At 55.8% G+C, this 15,878-nt stretch overlaps 1 protein-coding gene across 6 annotated transcripts in view; it reads left to right on the top strand.

The window, feature by feature from the left end:
• The first annotated feature begins 443 nt into the window (after positions 1 to 443).
• SMOX (spermine oxidase) overlaps positions 444 to 15,878 on the top strand; it is a 37,675-nt gene continuing 22,240 nt past the window's right edge. For 2 of the 6 annotated variants that reach the window (XM_035005909.1, XM_035005906.1), the window contains exon 1: positions 6,415 to 6,602. The gene's annotated coding sequence lies outside the window, so the exon portion shown is untranslated. Of the gene's footprint in view, positions 627 to 6,414; positions 6,603 to 15,878 lie in introns of those variants that run through there. The other 4 variants (XM_035005905.1, XM_035005910.1, XM_035005907.1 and 1 more) reach the window with 4 other exon arrangements.

Genomic DNA, 15,878 nt, shown 5'->3' with positions numbered 1-15,878 from the left:
CCTCGGGACGAGCCCTCTGATCCCAACTGAGATCCAGTGTAGGGTCTGCGCGAGTGAAGGCAGCTCCAGGAGGAGAGAGGGGCGCCCCTTCCCTCTGAAAGCAGGGTTCTGAGCTCCGCGGGTAAACTGAGGCCCGCGTCCTGGCTCCGCGGGTCGTCTTGCAGGCAGCCTTGGCCCGAGTTACGCCCTGCACAGGGCGGGCCGGGCTGGGCTGGCTGCTTTTCTTTTGGGGCTGAGTAGGGACGTTTGGCGCCCAGCTAGAGGAGGGGGTGTCGGGCCCAGGTGCGGAGCGCTGGGCCTGGGGCTCTGGAGGCGGGGGCCCGGCCGTCCTCGGCCCCGGCTGCCCCAGCTTCCCCGCCCCCGGCGGGCCGGGCGGGGGAGGAGCTCGGCGCGTCCCCGCCCCGAGGCGGAGCTGGGGGCCGGGCCCGGGCGGACCCGGCGGGGTGGGCCGGGGACGCGAGGCGGAGCGGGGCCCCACACAGGCCGCGGCGGCTGGCTCGGGCCCCTACGGTCCCAGCGGCGGCTGGAGGAGGAAGCCAGGCGGCTGGAGGAGGAGGGGAGGCGGAGGAGGCCGAGGCTGGAGCGCCGCTCGCCGCAGACTCACTTCCCCGGCTCAGCAGGGAAAGGTACCGCGCGCCCGCTCCCGGCCCCCGGCCCCTGGCCCCCAGTTCTCGCTCGCGCCGGCAGGAGCTGCGGCCGGCACGGGAGGGTGAGGGGCCCCGAGGGCTCCGGCGGCCCCGGGCTGCGGCGGCCAGCGCGGCGCTCGGGCGGGAGGGCTGGGGTGCGCTGTGCCGGGGAGGCTCGCGGACCGCAGAGGGCGCCGCGCCCCCTTCGCTCGCGTCCGGGGAAGCGGTGGTCCGGCCGGGTGGGGTGATCCCGGGGCGGGGGCTGCGCGGGCCGGGCCAGCGCACTGGAGTGCAGGGCAGGCAGGACCCCCGGAGCTGCGTGCTGCAGGGGAGCGCCCGGGGCGCCCGGCGGGCGCGCTCGGTGGGCACAGACAAAGCCGGGCGCCGACGCCCCGCGGCGACTCGGGCGGTCCAGGGGGTGGGCGCTGGGAGAGAAGAGAAGGCGCCGGGGCGACGGCCGGGACACCGGGAGAGGCTGGGCAGCCCGCCCTCCTCCGGCTCTCCGGGTGGTCTCGAGGAGGTGGGGGGGGGGGGCGGCAGGCAGGGTGGGGAGCAGCTCTCTCAGAAGGGCCAACTGGGGAGCCAGGCTGGGAAACGGGTAGGGTGTACTGAGTGCTCACTTTGGGGGGAGGGGCTGAGGAAGAGGCCACTGCCTTGGAGTTGGGGGCTGGGGCTCTGGTAGGGCAGGTGAGGGGCGCGTGGACCCCCTCAGAGCTAGCCCTAGGAAGAGGCAGAGCCCCCGTGAGGTAAGTGCAGTGGCTGGCACGAACGCTCAGATGTACCCACAGGTTGTTTGCAGACCGGGCTGGTGGTGGCACATCCCGTGCCAGTCCGTGGGGGGCAACTTGGTGTTTGGAGCCAGCAGCAGGCAAGCAGGTGCCGCAGGGGTTGTTGGAGTGGGCATGAATAGAGGGTTGAGAAGGTATGCATCTGAAAGTGTGTGCCGAGAATCTGGCGCTTCTGCCCCCCCTTCCTTCTTGTGAGGGGGGAGGAAGCATCTCAGTTCCTGCCACGGGCCCAGGCCGCCACTTGGGCTCCAAGGTGGTTCGCTCCCTGTCCCACACTCTTGGATTACTTCCCCTCTCTGCAGTGTCAGAAGTGGCTTCTTTTCTCCTGGATCATTCACAACAGGATAAGAACACACCTTGATGCCCTCCTTCCCTTACTTATAGCCCCCCTTTTTGGCCTTCATTCTTCATTTTCCCTCACCTACAGACCTACTTCTCCAGTTCTCTGCACAGCAGAACTTCTCCAAAGAGCTGTCTGCACCTGCTTCTCTGGAGCGCATTCCTTCGCTTCAGTCCTAGCACTTCACTGAAACTGCCCCAGTCAAGGTCTCCAGTGATTACCACGCTCCCACAAGCAGGTCTTCCTTGACCCCCTTGGTCTTATTGATCTTCTCTCCTTTAGAATCAATATCCTCTCTTGACTTCTGGTTTTCCTCCTCCTTCCCTGGCTAGCCCTTCCTTAGTCGTCTTTGGGGACAACTCCTTCACTCAACTCTAAATGTTGGAGGATCCCAGGGCTTTGTCCTCAGTCCCTCCTCTGTCCTGACTCCCGCTATTTACCTATCCTCCCAGCTCTCATTCTTATGATTTATAAAATCAAGCATTAATTTACAAACACACTGATCTTAAATGTACATCATTTTCCTTCTCATGATCTTAAGTAGCAAATTTTGTCACCAGCCCCAGCTTCTCTATCTAGCCACCCATCTGATGGTTTAGGGTGTCCTGGATGTCTCGTAGATATGAAAACTTCATATGGATGACACAGAACCCTGACGGCACTCCCCAGATGTGACCCTCTGCGGGCCTTCCCATCTCCCGAAACAGCCCATAACCCACCCACATGTAAAGACAGCTAGTGGCACCAACTCCTCCCTTTGCCTCTGTCCCCACATCTAGTCCAACAGCACGTCCGTTTGGCTTTTTCTGCAAAATCTATCTCAGGCCTGTTTTTCATGCCCAGACTCACTGCTATGGCCCCAGGCTACTGACCCAGGCCAAGCCACCTTTTATGTCTTGCCCAGAAGCTGTAGTAGCTGCTTTCTGCTTTCTCCAAATTCCCATTTGCCCACCTCTAATCTATTGTAACAGAGCAACAAGAATGATTTAGAAAAATAGTGATTAGATAATCACATTCCTCTAAAACCCTTGATAGCTCCCTGTTTCAGTTGGAATAAAATTTCAAAGCGTACTGATTAGACCCTCCATGATCTGGCCACCATTGACCTCCTCCAGCCTTATCCTGACCGCCGTCCCCTTTGCATTCTTCCTGATAGCCATGTCTGAATCATTTCTGCCCCCTGAACACCAGAAGCTTGTTCCTGCCCTGGGCATTTGCTTGTGCCATTTTCTCTGCCGGGAATGTTCTTCTAGGGTTTTCTACTGGGTTGGTTCTACTCCTTCTTATTTTTTAGGTCTCAACTTTAATGTGCCTTCCCAGTCTTGGTAGAGGTCCCCTCCCTACTCCCCTGTAATTCATCATAGCATCTGGTTTCCTTTTTTCATTATATTTATCGCAGTCCATAACCGTTTGTTGCAGTTGTCTGTTTACTTTGTCCAGCTTCTCAAGGGCTGGACCTTGACGGAATGGCCCACTGCTGTGTCTGGGGCATCTAGCATAGTTCCTGGCATGTAGCTGACTCTTGGGAAGTCTTGAGCCAGGTGGGAAGGTCAGGGCTGGGTTAGGCAGAAAGACGTGGGTATTGCAGTCATTGCAAGAGCCCCCCTTTAAACCTTACGCGACCCTGAGGATTTTTATTTTCTGTCCACTAAAGAAGTTGTGCCAATTGCTGTAAAATCGGGATATGAAATGGAAGTGGGGAAGGTACAGGCAGCTCAAAAGCGGGCCTGTATGCCTAGAGGGGGATCAGGTAGGTTTGGGGGATGTGGAGCTGGTGTGGGTTGTGGTGGGTTGGGCATCAATGATTTCCTTTGCTCTCTTTGGTGGAAATCCAGGCTGGGTCAGCAGAGGGCTGTGTGTGTGTGTGTGTGTGATCTAACTGAGGAGATGGGGGCAGTCTGGGCAGCCAGAGATTTATTTCAGGCCTATACCTTGGGTGCCTGCTGGCTGCCCAACCCTGGGGGCAGGGAGTTGAAGGGGAGGAAGAAGCTGGGGCTGGGGGTTTTTCTATAGACCCTTGTCTCTCCACCCACAGCTCTCCTCTTTGCACAAAGGAGCCAGCTGAGAATTAAATTGTGTGGCTGGTGCTCTCAGAGTTGAGAGTTGAGAGTCAGGGGACCTCAGCTCTGGGAGGGCCCTGGAGAGAGGGACTGGTGATGGACCAAGGGGACACTGTGAGGGGAGTGCTGACATGCCTAGGAAAGGCTTGGAGCAAGGGGAGTATCCTGGGTGGGAGAAATCAAGCAGAGCACAAGAGGCTGGGCCAGGGCCCTGGTATACTCACTGGGTGCCATGCAGTCGTCTAAAGACTTTGAAAATATTAACCCCTTTCATTCTCTTAACAGCTCTATAAGGTAGGTCTTATTCCCATTTTACAGATGGGAAGACTGAGGCACAGTCATATAACTCAGTAGAGACAGAGTGAGGATTTGAACCCAGGGAACCTGGCTCCAGGAACTGTGCCTTAAACCACTCCACTCTGCCACTTCTCCCATGCCGCTCAGATCCGCACCAGCTGAAGCCTTCTTAACAAACAAGGGCTTTTTCCGGACTCCCAGAGGTGCCTGGCCTTGGGGGCTGGGGAGGTAGGAAAGAAGTCATACCTTCTAAGGTAGAAGGGGTCCTCACTCAGAGTGGGCAGCTGAGGTTCTCTGCTTCATGCCCCATTTTTTCCAGGAGGGACTCCAGGCCCAGGCCAAGTAGTTGGGTGTCATGCAGACTGTGATTTTGGGGTGCTGGGGAGGTCAAGTGCAAAAACAGCTCCCTGCTTGGGATGCCATTAGAATGTCAACTCTCTGGGTTTAGCATTGCCCATTGCCCTCTACATCTGTCTCTGGAGAGCTCAAGAGGTCAGGTAGGGGAATCTGCAGATAACCTGCTTCGAATTACTTTTAGAATGTTGTCAGGTGGAGCTTCAGACTTGGCCTTGGGGAGTGTGGATGGAGGTTTGAGCAGAGCTGGGGGCACAGAGAAATGAGACCTGAATAGAGCTTAATCCACATCACTACTGGTCCTGTCCTTACCTCTTTTTGTCTGTCTGTCTGTCTGTCAAATGGGACTGGAGAGACTTTTTGCTTGCCCCCCAGAGGTTGTGGAAGCTGGGAACTCCTAGAGGTTACATGCTGGAGTGCCTTCTTGCAGACCCAGCATAAAGGAGGGAGGATTTCCCACGAGGTGCCAGCCTCGAGGAACTGGGCCAGGAAGGAGGGAGGTGGGTGGAGGGTGTGGCAGCCCTGTCCTTCGAGGCTTTCCTGTTTGGTCATGAGGACGCTGCTGGGCAGGTGACTTGGCTTCCCCAGGGCCTGGCCGGCTAGCCGAACAAGGGTTGCTGATTATATAGGGATGGAGTCTCTTTGCTTCAAATTCTGAGCCCCACAGACGAAGAGATCTGCTCCTCTATCTCAGCAGATCCTGCCAGTCCCCCCCAGAAAAGAGGGAGGAAGAGTGGGTGGCATTCTTTTCATTTTGGGAAACTGAGGCACAGCGTAAGCACATCGCCGCCAGAAGCTCCCCAGGCCCATGGTTCTTGGGAGTGCCCCTTCTCTGGCAGGGAGACTTGTCCGTACCGAGTCCCTGCCTGCTGAGTTGAGGTGAAGACGGTGGCAGAGCCCGAGGCTGGCAGGCTGGAGCCAAGGGTGGACTTGCCCCTCAGCTGGACCTTGTTACCTGTGGTCAGCACCTGTGCCCCAGTCTGGTGCTCAGAGCCACTGGGAACACAAGATAAGATCTCCACTCTGCAGGAAATGAGTGAGCCATGCCAGATGTGATATAAGGGGTTATAGTTCCGCCAGTTATCTGGTGGAGGTGATGCTTTAGAGGGTCCTGAAATCCTGGGCAGCGTTAGCCAACAGAGGGGGAGATGGCATTCCCAAGGTGGAGGGGGAACCTAAGCTTGGAGAACTGGTCAGGGAAGGCCTTAAGTGCCAAGCTGCTGAGTCTAGACTTGATTCCCTAGGCCCTGGGGAGCCATCGAAAGTTATAGGCCTCGGGTGCAATGACTTGATTAGACCAGTGCTTCTCAAACTCTAACACATGGATCACTTGGGCATCCTGTTAAAATGTAGGCTCTAATTCAGTGGGTCTAGGCCAGGGCCTGAACCTCTGCATCTCTCACACGCTCCTGGATGGTGGAAACCTGCTGGTCTGTGGCCATTTTTGTGTAGGGAGGGTTGAGACTGGGGACTCAGGGCCCAGGCAGGCAGGCAGGGCCAGGTGCAGGTCAGGCGGGACCTAGAACAGGTAGAGGGGACCATCCTGGGTCCTGTGGGCTCTGTGGTAGGAGGCATAGGAGCTGCGTGTGTGGGGTCCTGGGGGAGGGGAGTATGTAGGGGTGTGGGATGCAGGGGCCACTGTGCTGGGAGGTGGGGCTGGGTGGAGGGCCTCTGGCAGTTTGGGTCTCAGACCGGTAACATAGGCCTGATTTTTCTAGTACCTGACTGTGAGGAACTCTCAAGACCACGAGAGGGTGTCTTAGGCGATGGCCACAAGGCAGGGTGACACACTGTCAGTGCATAGGGCACCTTATCTTTGCTGACAGCTGAGCCCGGCCCTGTGGGTAGCCAATCAGGGGTGAGCACTCTTCCTCCAGCCAGGGTGGGGCCAAGAAGATTGGGGAAACAGCTGACTTCAGCCCCAGACATGCCATCCTCTTCTGAAAGTCCCCAGAGTCACCCTAGCTGCTGAGCTGTCACCCCCAGGGTGTGCAGCGTCCTTCACCCTGGCCTGTGTGAGTCCTTGCAGCTGGTACTGATGGTTACCTGAGCCGCCATTGGGGTCTTATCCCACCTGGCCACCTCCCCGCGTATCTGGGTGCTTCTCTCTGCTCTGCCCCTGACTGGGCCGTGACAGGCAAGTGTCTGCTCCCCTCTGAGGCCCGAGTTTCCTGTAAATTGAAGGACCCCATGCCCTCCCTGGGGAGCTGGGGTTGGAGGGGTGGAGGGTTACAGGGTTTCCTGGGTGGGGCCCGGCATCTCAGAACGGCAGCTTCATACATTTTAATTTTGGTTTAATATTAAAATTCAAGGCTAATGATGGAGTAGACATAAGCAGTTTGCCCAAAAGCACTGTCCAGCTTGCTTTGGGGATTTCCCAGGCCCCTTGCTGTCTGGGCCCTACCTGGCCTGGTGGGGTGGGAGGAGGGTGGTATCTGAGGGCCCCAGTGAGATGAGATCCCTTCCAGATGCTGGCAGGAGGGGAAGCAGTCACTTCACCCAGAGGAAGGTAGAAAGGACAGGCCCTGAGGGCAGTGCCCAGAGGGGCTCGCAGGCTGAGTTCCCCAAATGTCCCCTATATGTCCTAAAAGGATATCCCCCTGTGATCCCTGCCTGTCTGCCCTGTGCTGTGCCAGGCTGTTCTGAAGAGGTGGGAAGGGGCAGCATTTCTCAGACTGTTCTGAGAAACCCCAGGGGTTCCAGGGCAGATAAGGGTAGAAACTGGCAAATTCATTCCACCAGCCTGTGGGAGATTCAGAATGCATTTAAGAGAATTAAAGGTTCTGACAATTCCTGCAGAAAAAAAGAAAGCTTTTAGTGTTTCCTAAAGTGATTTGACCATGAAAGTCTTTTTTGGGGAAGACTGCCTAATAATATGTCCCACTGACCAGGAAAACACCCGGTGGGAAGGGCTGTTGTGGAAAGATGCTCCTCTGCAAGAGACCACAAGCCCGGGTGATGGGTGGGCCTGGAAGCACCAGGTAGGGAAAGAAGGATAGACGGGTAGTTTCCTGGAGGAGGTAGGCTTGGTGGGGTGGGTACTGTTTGGACCGTCAGTGGAAGAAAAGGGCACTGCAGAGGGAGGGTTGGTCTGAAAGGGATCTGGGCCCAGAGCCAGCCCTGGCTTCTTGTGGCAACAGCTCTGTTCCGCTGCACTGGGTGGTTGAGGAAGGGACCTGGGAGGAGGCTTGTGGTAGCCAGGCCTGGGTCTTTGTGATCCTGGGACGGCTTCCCCCCACCCCTCCCCCACCATCTCCTTGCTCTCCAAGGTCTCCCAGCGTTTCATCTCCCGAGAGTGGGGTTGTGATCTCGGCAAGAAGTTAAACTGCTCTGTGCCTCAGTTTCTTCATTTGGACTGTGGGGATGATATGACCTCCCTTGTAGGGCCATTATGACACTCAAATACTGGTTGGCTGCTCTTTGTGTGATTGACATGGCTGTAGGCAGTGTCTCCGGCGGGGGGGGGGGGACCCAGGGAAGGGGACAGTTGTCAGGGACATGAAGAGGTACAAAGGCCAGCAGAGAGCATGGTGAGGCTTAAGGTGGGGTCCTGTCTGGGGATCTCATCTGACTGGGGCCCTCAGATACCACCCTCCTCCCACCCCACCAGGCCATGTAGGGCCCAGACAGCAAGGGGCCTGGGAAATCCCCAAAGCAAGCTGGACAGTGCTTTTGGGCAAATTGCTTATGTCTACTCCATCATTAGACCCGAGGAGTAATCTTCTGCAGAGGGGAAGAAAGAGGGACGGCGGGGGTAGCCCGGACCTGCTGCTTAGAGGAGTGGCCGGCGGGGGCGGGGGGAGATTTTGACAGAATGAGATGTCACAGGCTTGGTCTGGGTGTGGGAGTCAGAAGGTCCAGTGGGTGCACTTAGGAGACGGGGTGCCAAGGGCAGGGGGAAGGTGGCAGGGGCCTGCCTTGGGGAGCCATCAGAGGTCTTTGAGCAGGGTAGTGGTTTGATCAGAACGATGCTTTAGTGTGAAATGTGGCACGGGTGGGCAGAGATGGTGGGGTGGCAGTGCAGGACCCCCCCCCCCCCTTAAAATACACACACTGGGCTTCCTCCAGAATAGCTGTGCCCTTTCCCGGCTCAAAGCACGGGGAGGGGGCAGGTTGCTTATATGACCCTTCTGCTCAGATTCTCAGAGCTCTGAGTCCATTTTCCCAAAAGGTTAAGAATCTCCCCCTGACGGGGCGCCTGGGTGGCTCAGTTGGTTAAGCGACTGCCTTCGGCTCAGGTCATGATCCTGGAGTCCCAGGATCGGCAGGGAGTCTGCTTCTCCCTCTGACCCTCCCCCTCTCATGCTCTCTCTCTCATTCTCTCTCTCAAATAAATAAATAAAATCTTTAAAAAAAAAAAAAAGAATCTCCCCCTGTCACCTTCCAGGAAGGGGTGTTGCCAGTGCGGGAGGGGGAGGGGGAGAGTCCCAGGGCCCTGCTCCCTGCCTCTCCCTTTCTGCTCCCCCGTGCCTGGGGGGAACCTTCAGGGAGGCTACCCTGCTTCGCCCCTTGCCATACCTCATTTCCTCTGAGGTGTGAGGGCTCTTTGTTCGGCAGCTCGGGTGGAGGAGATGGGGTGAGGCCGCTCTAGCAGTGACCCAGGAGAAGTTGCTATCACGGCGCACTGCACGCAGTGACGAAGGCACTCAGGGTGGCCCCTGGCAGAGGATGCTCGCGCGTCCTCACCCAGCCCAGCGCCAGGCTCCTGTCCTCCTTTGCCCCGGCTCCTTCCTCCTTCTTGCTCTCTCTACATCAGAGGCTGAGAGGACGGAAGATGAAGAAAAGAGAAGCATTTTGGTTCCGCCACAGCAGGGCAGCTTGGCTCTGGGGGAGGGGGGGAGTGGAGTACTCCTGCCCCCTCACTCCAGATTCCTTTATCCTCTAGTTGCTTCTTGGGGGAGGATGTTAAGGAAGGTGTGATTTAAGAAGCACTGGGAAATGATTTGTAATTTTTTTTTAAGATTTTATTTATTTATTTGAGAGAGAGAATGAGAGAGAGAGAGCACATGAGAGGGGGGAGGGCCAGAGGGAGAAGCAGACCCCCCGCTGAGCAGGGAGCCCGATGCGGGACTCGATCCCGGGACTCCAGGATCATGACCTGAGCCGAAGGCAGTCGCTTAACCAACTGAGCCACCCAGGCGCCCTGATTTGTAATTCATTAGAAAACAGAAGAAAGAACCTAGCTACCCTCTGCCAACTTGGTGCCAGGCCCTGGCAGACCCATAGCTCCTGTCCTCTCCACACGGCCCCACCCGCATGAGCTGTTACCCCATTTCACAGATGGAGAAACTGGTAGTGCCAGCAAATGGCATGACTGGATCTCAAAGCCAGGTTCTCGGACATCTGGTCTGATGCCTTTTCTTTCCCTCACAGCCCCCACAGAGCCTGTCCCCAAACGTGCAACCATGCCTCCCTACCCACAACCAGACCTCCTGCCCAAGCCAGCCCAGCCCAGCCCCCCAAACTCCAGACCCCAGGGAGGAGGGGCTGATGGGTCCTTCTTTCAGACTGGCCAAAAACGAGACCTCGAGTCAGCTAGATTTTAAGATGACTCAAGCAGGAGACACTCAGGATCACCAATGTGCAGACATCCTTAGGAAAGATTTTTAAATGAGGCTTTTAAATGTTAAACACAGAGATCCCTTTTATTCCTTTTTTTATTTTAGAAATTTAAAAAATCATACACAATTAATGGCATGATTAACTTTTGAGTAAATCTGAAAAGGTAACTCTAGAAAAGACAATGAACCTGACTCATTCCCTGGTTTTACAAAAGAGTAGAACCTGAGCGTTAAGATCCTACTAAATGAATTCTGGAGCGCATTATGCCAGATGGGGGGGGGGGGTTGTGGAAGCTCTCTGAACCTCAGTTTTCCCCTTCTGTGGAATGGGGATATCGATGCGAGCATCAACTGATACATTTCACGGGAAATGCTCAGCACTGTGCTCTGTACCTCACATGTGCTCAGCAAAAGTAGTCATAACGATGATGACAGAATTTATAAGAACAGATGTTTCTTGATTTCAAAAGCTGGTGAGTTATTAAGCTGGTGAGACTTTGAACTCAACAAAAGGACTTGAAGAATATGTTTATTGTCCAAGCTCAGTGTCTTAACTCTGTAGGTGTTTTATGGATTAAATCATGGGCTCAGGGCCCACATGTGCATTTTGAAATGAACACCATTGGCTTTCCAGACCGGGTTCTGGCACTGGTGGGGGCGGGGGTGGGGGGTTTCTGCTTCAGGGTTGGACTTTATGGAGAGCCCTTTATTGGGTGATCCTGTGTTAGGACTCGTTAGGAGAGCACAGTTAAACCGCTCTGAAGTTACCAGGAGGGGGAATGTCTTGGGCCGGTGAGAAAGGAGGGGACTGTCTAGAGGGAAGTATGAGTGAGTTGCTCTTAGAAAAGCAGTTAGACCCCCATTTCTGTCCCTGTTTATGGAGGACAAAACCAAGGGCAAAGGGCTGTGGCCCGGCGCAGCGTCGTGCCTGGCAAGCCTTAAGCCAGCCCTCATGGGGTAGGGAGGCTAGGGTGGCATACGGTGCGCCCCACCAGCTCCTTGGCTGGGAGGCAGGTGGCCTCCCAGTGGCAGCCCCAGGTTTTGGCAGTGCAGCTGGGCTGAGCCGCCAGGCCCTGGGATGCCTCCTGCCAGCCCCGAGTGCCTGGCACAATGTGTTCAGTGTCAGTCTGTGGGGAGGGGAAGACAGAAGAAGTGCCAAGCTGAGGGCAGTCCTCAGGCCTGCTGCCTGGGGAGGCTGAGTGGGAGCCTGAGAACCCAGCGAGCATTGGGCAGAAAGAGATGAGCTCAGTGCTGTCAAGCCTTGCTCTGCTCCTCACTCTATCCGGGTGGCCTCCCTCCCATCTGTGAACCTTTCTGAGCCTGTTTTGTCATCTGTAAAATGGGCAGCAGTGTGTCATATTAAAAAATTCAGTGAATGCCAAGTCCCCAGCATGGGCTCCCTAAATACAAGTTTGCTATGGAGTGTATCTGGTGGCTGGGTGTTTTGAGGATGTTTTCCTTTTTTTTTTTTTTTTTTTCATTTTGGGATCCTGCATGCCACCTTTGCCCTGTGATAAACTCTGGTGAGTGGGGGCCATAGGAGAGGGAGCTTTGCCGGAGGGGGGACAGAGTCGTGCCAAGCATTTCAGGTCCCCACACACACTGCCCGGGCCCCGCCGGCCGCCGTGGGCAGTCCGGCTCTGCCGTCGGGGCTGTGGCACCTCTTTGTGGGCAGGGTGTCCCCGGCGAGGCAGAGCGGGGACCCCGTGGCTCCGGAGAGAGGATGGGCTTGCAGGAGACCTCCCTCCTCCCGGGCCTTGGAGCCCAAGCACAGACGGGCTTTGTGCAGTCACGAGGGGCTGGCGCAGGGTGGGGGGGGGACGGTGCCCGGGCTGAGTTTGTCTCCCAGCCTCGGTTCTTGTCAGTGGTTTTGAAAGAGTCGATGGAAAGTGCTGACAGGGCTGTCCTCCTTCACCCCAGAACTGAGGCTGCTGTGGCTCCTGGCAGGGAGAGGGGAGAAGCCCCGCGGGGAAGCCACCTCCTCATCCGCCGCCCCCCGTCCCAGGCTTTGAGGGCCCCATCCGCAGAATGGGCAGATCTCCGGGTGCGGGCGGCTCACCCCAGTCAGGGGCTGCGGGGAGCTGGGATAGCCCCCTCCCCTGGGGAGGTGGGGGGGCTGGGGGGTCCTCCTGCCAAATTCTTTGGTCTCAGTTTCTCATCCTCCCTCCCCACAGGCTTGTCGTGAAGGGGAGAGGAGACAGCCAGTTCACACAGAACTTGTCAGGGTTGATGGCGTCATGACTGGTCACCCAAGTCATCCTGACCCTGCCCTCGCCCTCACCCCCACATCCTGTCAGTCAGCCAGTCCCCAGGAGGTCACGGCAGCACTCTCATCCTCTGCGCCCCTCCTGCTGGTCACTTCCTCTGTGCCAGTGTCCCCTTATCAGCCAGACTTCCCTGACCTCCCCACACAGAGCGGCCGCCTCTCCCCTCACCCTGATTTCGTGTGGTGGCACTTGTCACTCCTGACCTGTTAGAGCCTCTGGGGGGTTGGTGGTGGAGGCGTCCGGCTGTTGCTGTATCCCGAGTACCTGCCACAGAGTAGCACTCACGAATCATCTTTGTTGCTGTAGTTGTTCTTACTGTTTCTATTGTGGTAAAAGATACATAACATTAAATTTACCATCTTACCCATTTTTAAGTATACAGTTCAGTGGTATTAAGGATAGGCATGTTGCTATGCTCCAGAACTTTTCTTCATCTTTCAAAACTGAGACTATCCCCGTTAAACACTAGCCCCCCATATCCCGCCCCCCAGCCCCTGGCACCCACCACCCTACTTACTGTGTCTTTGGATTTGACCACTCTTGGTCCCTCATATAAGTGAAATCATACAGTAATTGTCCTTTTGTGACTGGCTTATTTCACTTTTCATAATGTCCTCAAGGTGCATCCATGTTGTAGGCAGGTGTCAGAATGTCTTTCCTTTTTAAGGCTGAATAATATTCCCTTGTATATGCCTAATGCGTTTTGTTTATCCATCTGTCGTTGGATACTTAGCTGGCTTCCAACTTTTGGCTATTTTGGGATAATGCTTCTATGGACGTGGGTGTCCAACTATGTCTTTAAGACCCTGCTTTCAATTCTGTTACATATATACACAGGAGTGGAATTGCTGGATCATATGGTAACTTTATATTTAAATTTTACATGTATTTATTTATTTATTTATTTGAGAGCGGGGGAGGGGCAGAAGGAGAGGGAGAGAATCCCAAGCAAACTCTGGGCACTGAACTTGGAGCCTGACGCCGGGCTCCGTCTCAGGACCAAAACCAAGAGTCAGCCACTTAACTGACTGAGCCACCCAGGCGCCCCTATGTTTAATTTTTAAAGGAACTGCCACACTGTCTTCCAAGACAGCCCTACCATTTTACATTTCTATCAACAGTGCACAAGGGTTCCAATTTCTCCACATCCTTACCCACCCTTGTTATTTATTATTGACAGTAGCCATCCTAATGGGTGTTTGGATAAAACATTTTTTTTAAAGATTTTTATTTATTTATTTGACAGAGAGAGACACAGCGAGAGAGGGAACAGGGGGAGTGGGAGAGGGAGAAGCAGGCTCCCCACCGAGCAGGCAGCCCAATGTGGGGCCCGATCCCAGGACCCTGGGATCATGACCTGAGCTGAACCAAAGGCAGACGCTTAATGACTGAGCCACCCAGGCGCCCCGAGTATAAAACATTTTTGAAGGAATGAATGAAAATCCGCCCTCTGCCTCCTCCTGCCCCCATTTTCTCCCTTCTCCCCTCAGGCCTCGTTTTCTCTCCTAACTTGCTGGTGCTTACCTCCAGCGGCTTCCCCGCTGGCTACACCCTAGGCCTGGAACGTGCTGCCCCCCCAGGTCCTGTGCCCACCCAGACTTCTCACTGCTCTTCACCCTGTTCTACGCTGAGTCTGCAGTGCCTGTGTTGTTTGCCGAGGGACTGTGTGACCATCCTGCCCCTTTCTCTGGAGGGCTGGGGTGCTGCCCAAGGAGCCTGGTGCCCTCTGGGGAGCCAGGGCCATCCTGCCCCTTCTCCTAGGTGCCCCTGTGGGGACAAGCTTATGTGTGTGGCTGCGTCACCTGGGGAAGCCGAGGGGTGCCCTGCACGCCTGCCGAGTGGCTCAGGTGGTGGCTGCCTCGGCTGCGGAGGAAGGTCGGGTGAGTGTGGCCATGTGGCTCCGTGGTCTGGAGCTTGGAGGATGAGTCGTGGAGGGGGTGGGAAGGGTGGTGTTGAGAGCTGATCTTGCAGACAGTGCCTCTGAGCCTTTGCCCTTCCCCCGCGAGAGCTCATTTCTCAGGACTCTCCTGGAAATCTTCTCTGACTCCTCTCCCTGCCCCCATTAGGTGCCTGTCCCATCTTCTCCCCCAGTCCCCATCATGGCTGTTATCACATCCCTGTCGTACCTTCTCTCTTTTTTTATTTATTTTTTTAAGATTTATTTGACAGAGACCCAGCGAGAGAGGGAACACAAGCAGGGGGAGTGGGAGAGGGAGAAGCAGGCTCCCCACCGAGCAGGGAGCCCGATGTGGGGCTCGATCCCAGAACCCCGGGACCATGGACTGAGCCGAAGGCAGACGCTTAACGACTGAGCCACCCAGGCGCCCCGTACCTTCTCTCTTTAATCCATTGCTGTGTCCTCCCCCGGGGCTAATGTAGTGCCAGGCAGGGCCGCGTCTTTCGGGGGAGGCAAAACATATAAATCTCTCTGAAGACATCTGAGGGGGAGCCTAGGACCCATGAGAGAGCAGAGCAGATATGATGGCAATCACCATTTGATAGGTGAGAAAATAAAGTTTTCCGCAGGACCACTGCGAGCTCAACGCCGTCCGGCACGCTGGGTCCTCTCTAAGGGAGCAGTCCTCATGGGCAGAGTTGGACTTGTCCGGCCTGAGGTGCACTAGAGGCGTGGGGCTGGCATTGCAGGGAAGCAGGGGAGGGGAGGTAGAGGGAGACCCTCAGCCCAACCTGGGGGAGGGAGTGGATCTTAGGCACTGCTTGGCCTTGCTGTTCTTTCTGCCTCCTCGTCCTGCACAGGCGGACCCTGGATGTTCTGGGCTGGCCTGGAGTCTGCATTGGGAGCCTGCTCTAGAGTGGTAGTTCTCAGCCTTGGCTATATGTAGCATCATATAGGGCCCTTACAATGCTCAGTCCCATCCCAAAGAGTCTGATATAAATGACCCAGCATGGGGGCTGGGTACTGGTCATTTGTAAAAATCTCCAGGTGAGCCTAATGCACTGGTTGGGAAAAGAGTTCCTGTCTCCTGGACTTGTAGGTTGTAGGGCCTGGGCCAGCCTCTCTTTCACTCCAACACAGCCCTGCATTTCAGAAAGAAAGGGAGCTGGTATCCTGAGTCAAATGGGGAGTCTGCCTAGGGGGGTCTTTACCTTGGGGGTCTCTGGGGAGACAGAATTGCTGTGTTAGTTACCTATTGCTGCATAACAAACGACCCCAAACCATAGTAGCTTAAAGCAGCTACTTACTGTCCTCACAGTTTCTGTGGGTCAGGCATTTGGGAGCAGTCTAGGTGGGTGTTCCTGGCTTGAGGTCTCTCAGGAGGTTGAGACAAGATGTTAGCTGGGGCTGCACTCACTGGAAGGCTTGCCTGGGGCTGGAGGATCTGCTTCCTGGTGGTTCACTCACAGCTTGGCAAGATGGTTTGGCTGTTGGTAGGACTCAGTCTGTTGCATCATGGGCCTCTTGATAGGATTTCTGGAGTGTCCTCACAAGGTGGTGACTGGCTTCTCCTCTGGTAAGCAGTCCAAGAGAGCAAGGTCAAAGCCACAGGGTGTTTTCTGACCCAGTTTCAGAAGTCATGCTCTGTCACTCTATGATATCCTCTTGGTTACACAAGCCAGCATGGG

The sequence above is a fragment of the Mirounga leonina genome, unplaced genomic scaffold (genome assembly GCF_011800145.1).
Source record: "Mirounga leonina isolate KUSES-001 unplaced genomic scaffold, KU_Mleo_1.0 Mir_150, whole genome shotgun sequence".
In the NCBI taxonomy this organism is placed as follows: domain Eukaryota; kingdom Metazoa; phylum Chordata; class Mammalia; order Carnivora; family Phocidae; genus Mirounga; species Mirounga leonina.
Note: the sequence above shows the minus strand (reverse complement) of the source record. Positions and strands in the feature narration are given on the sequence as shown.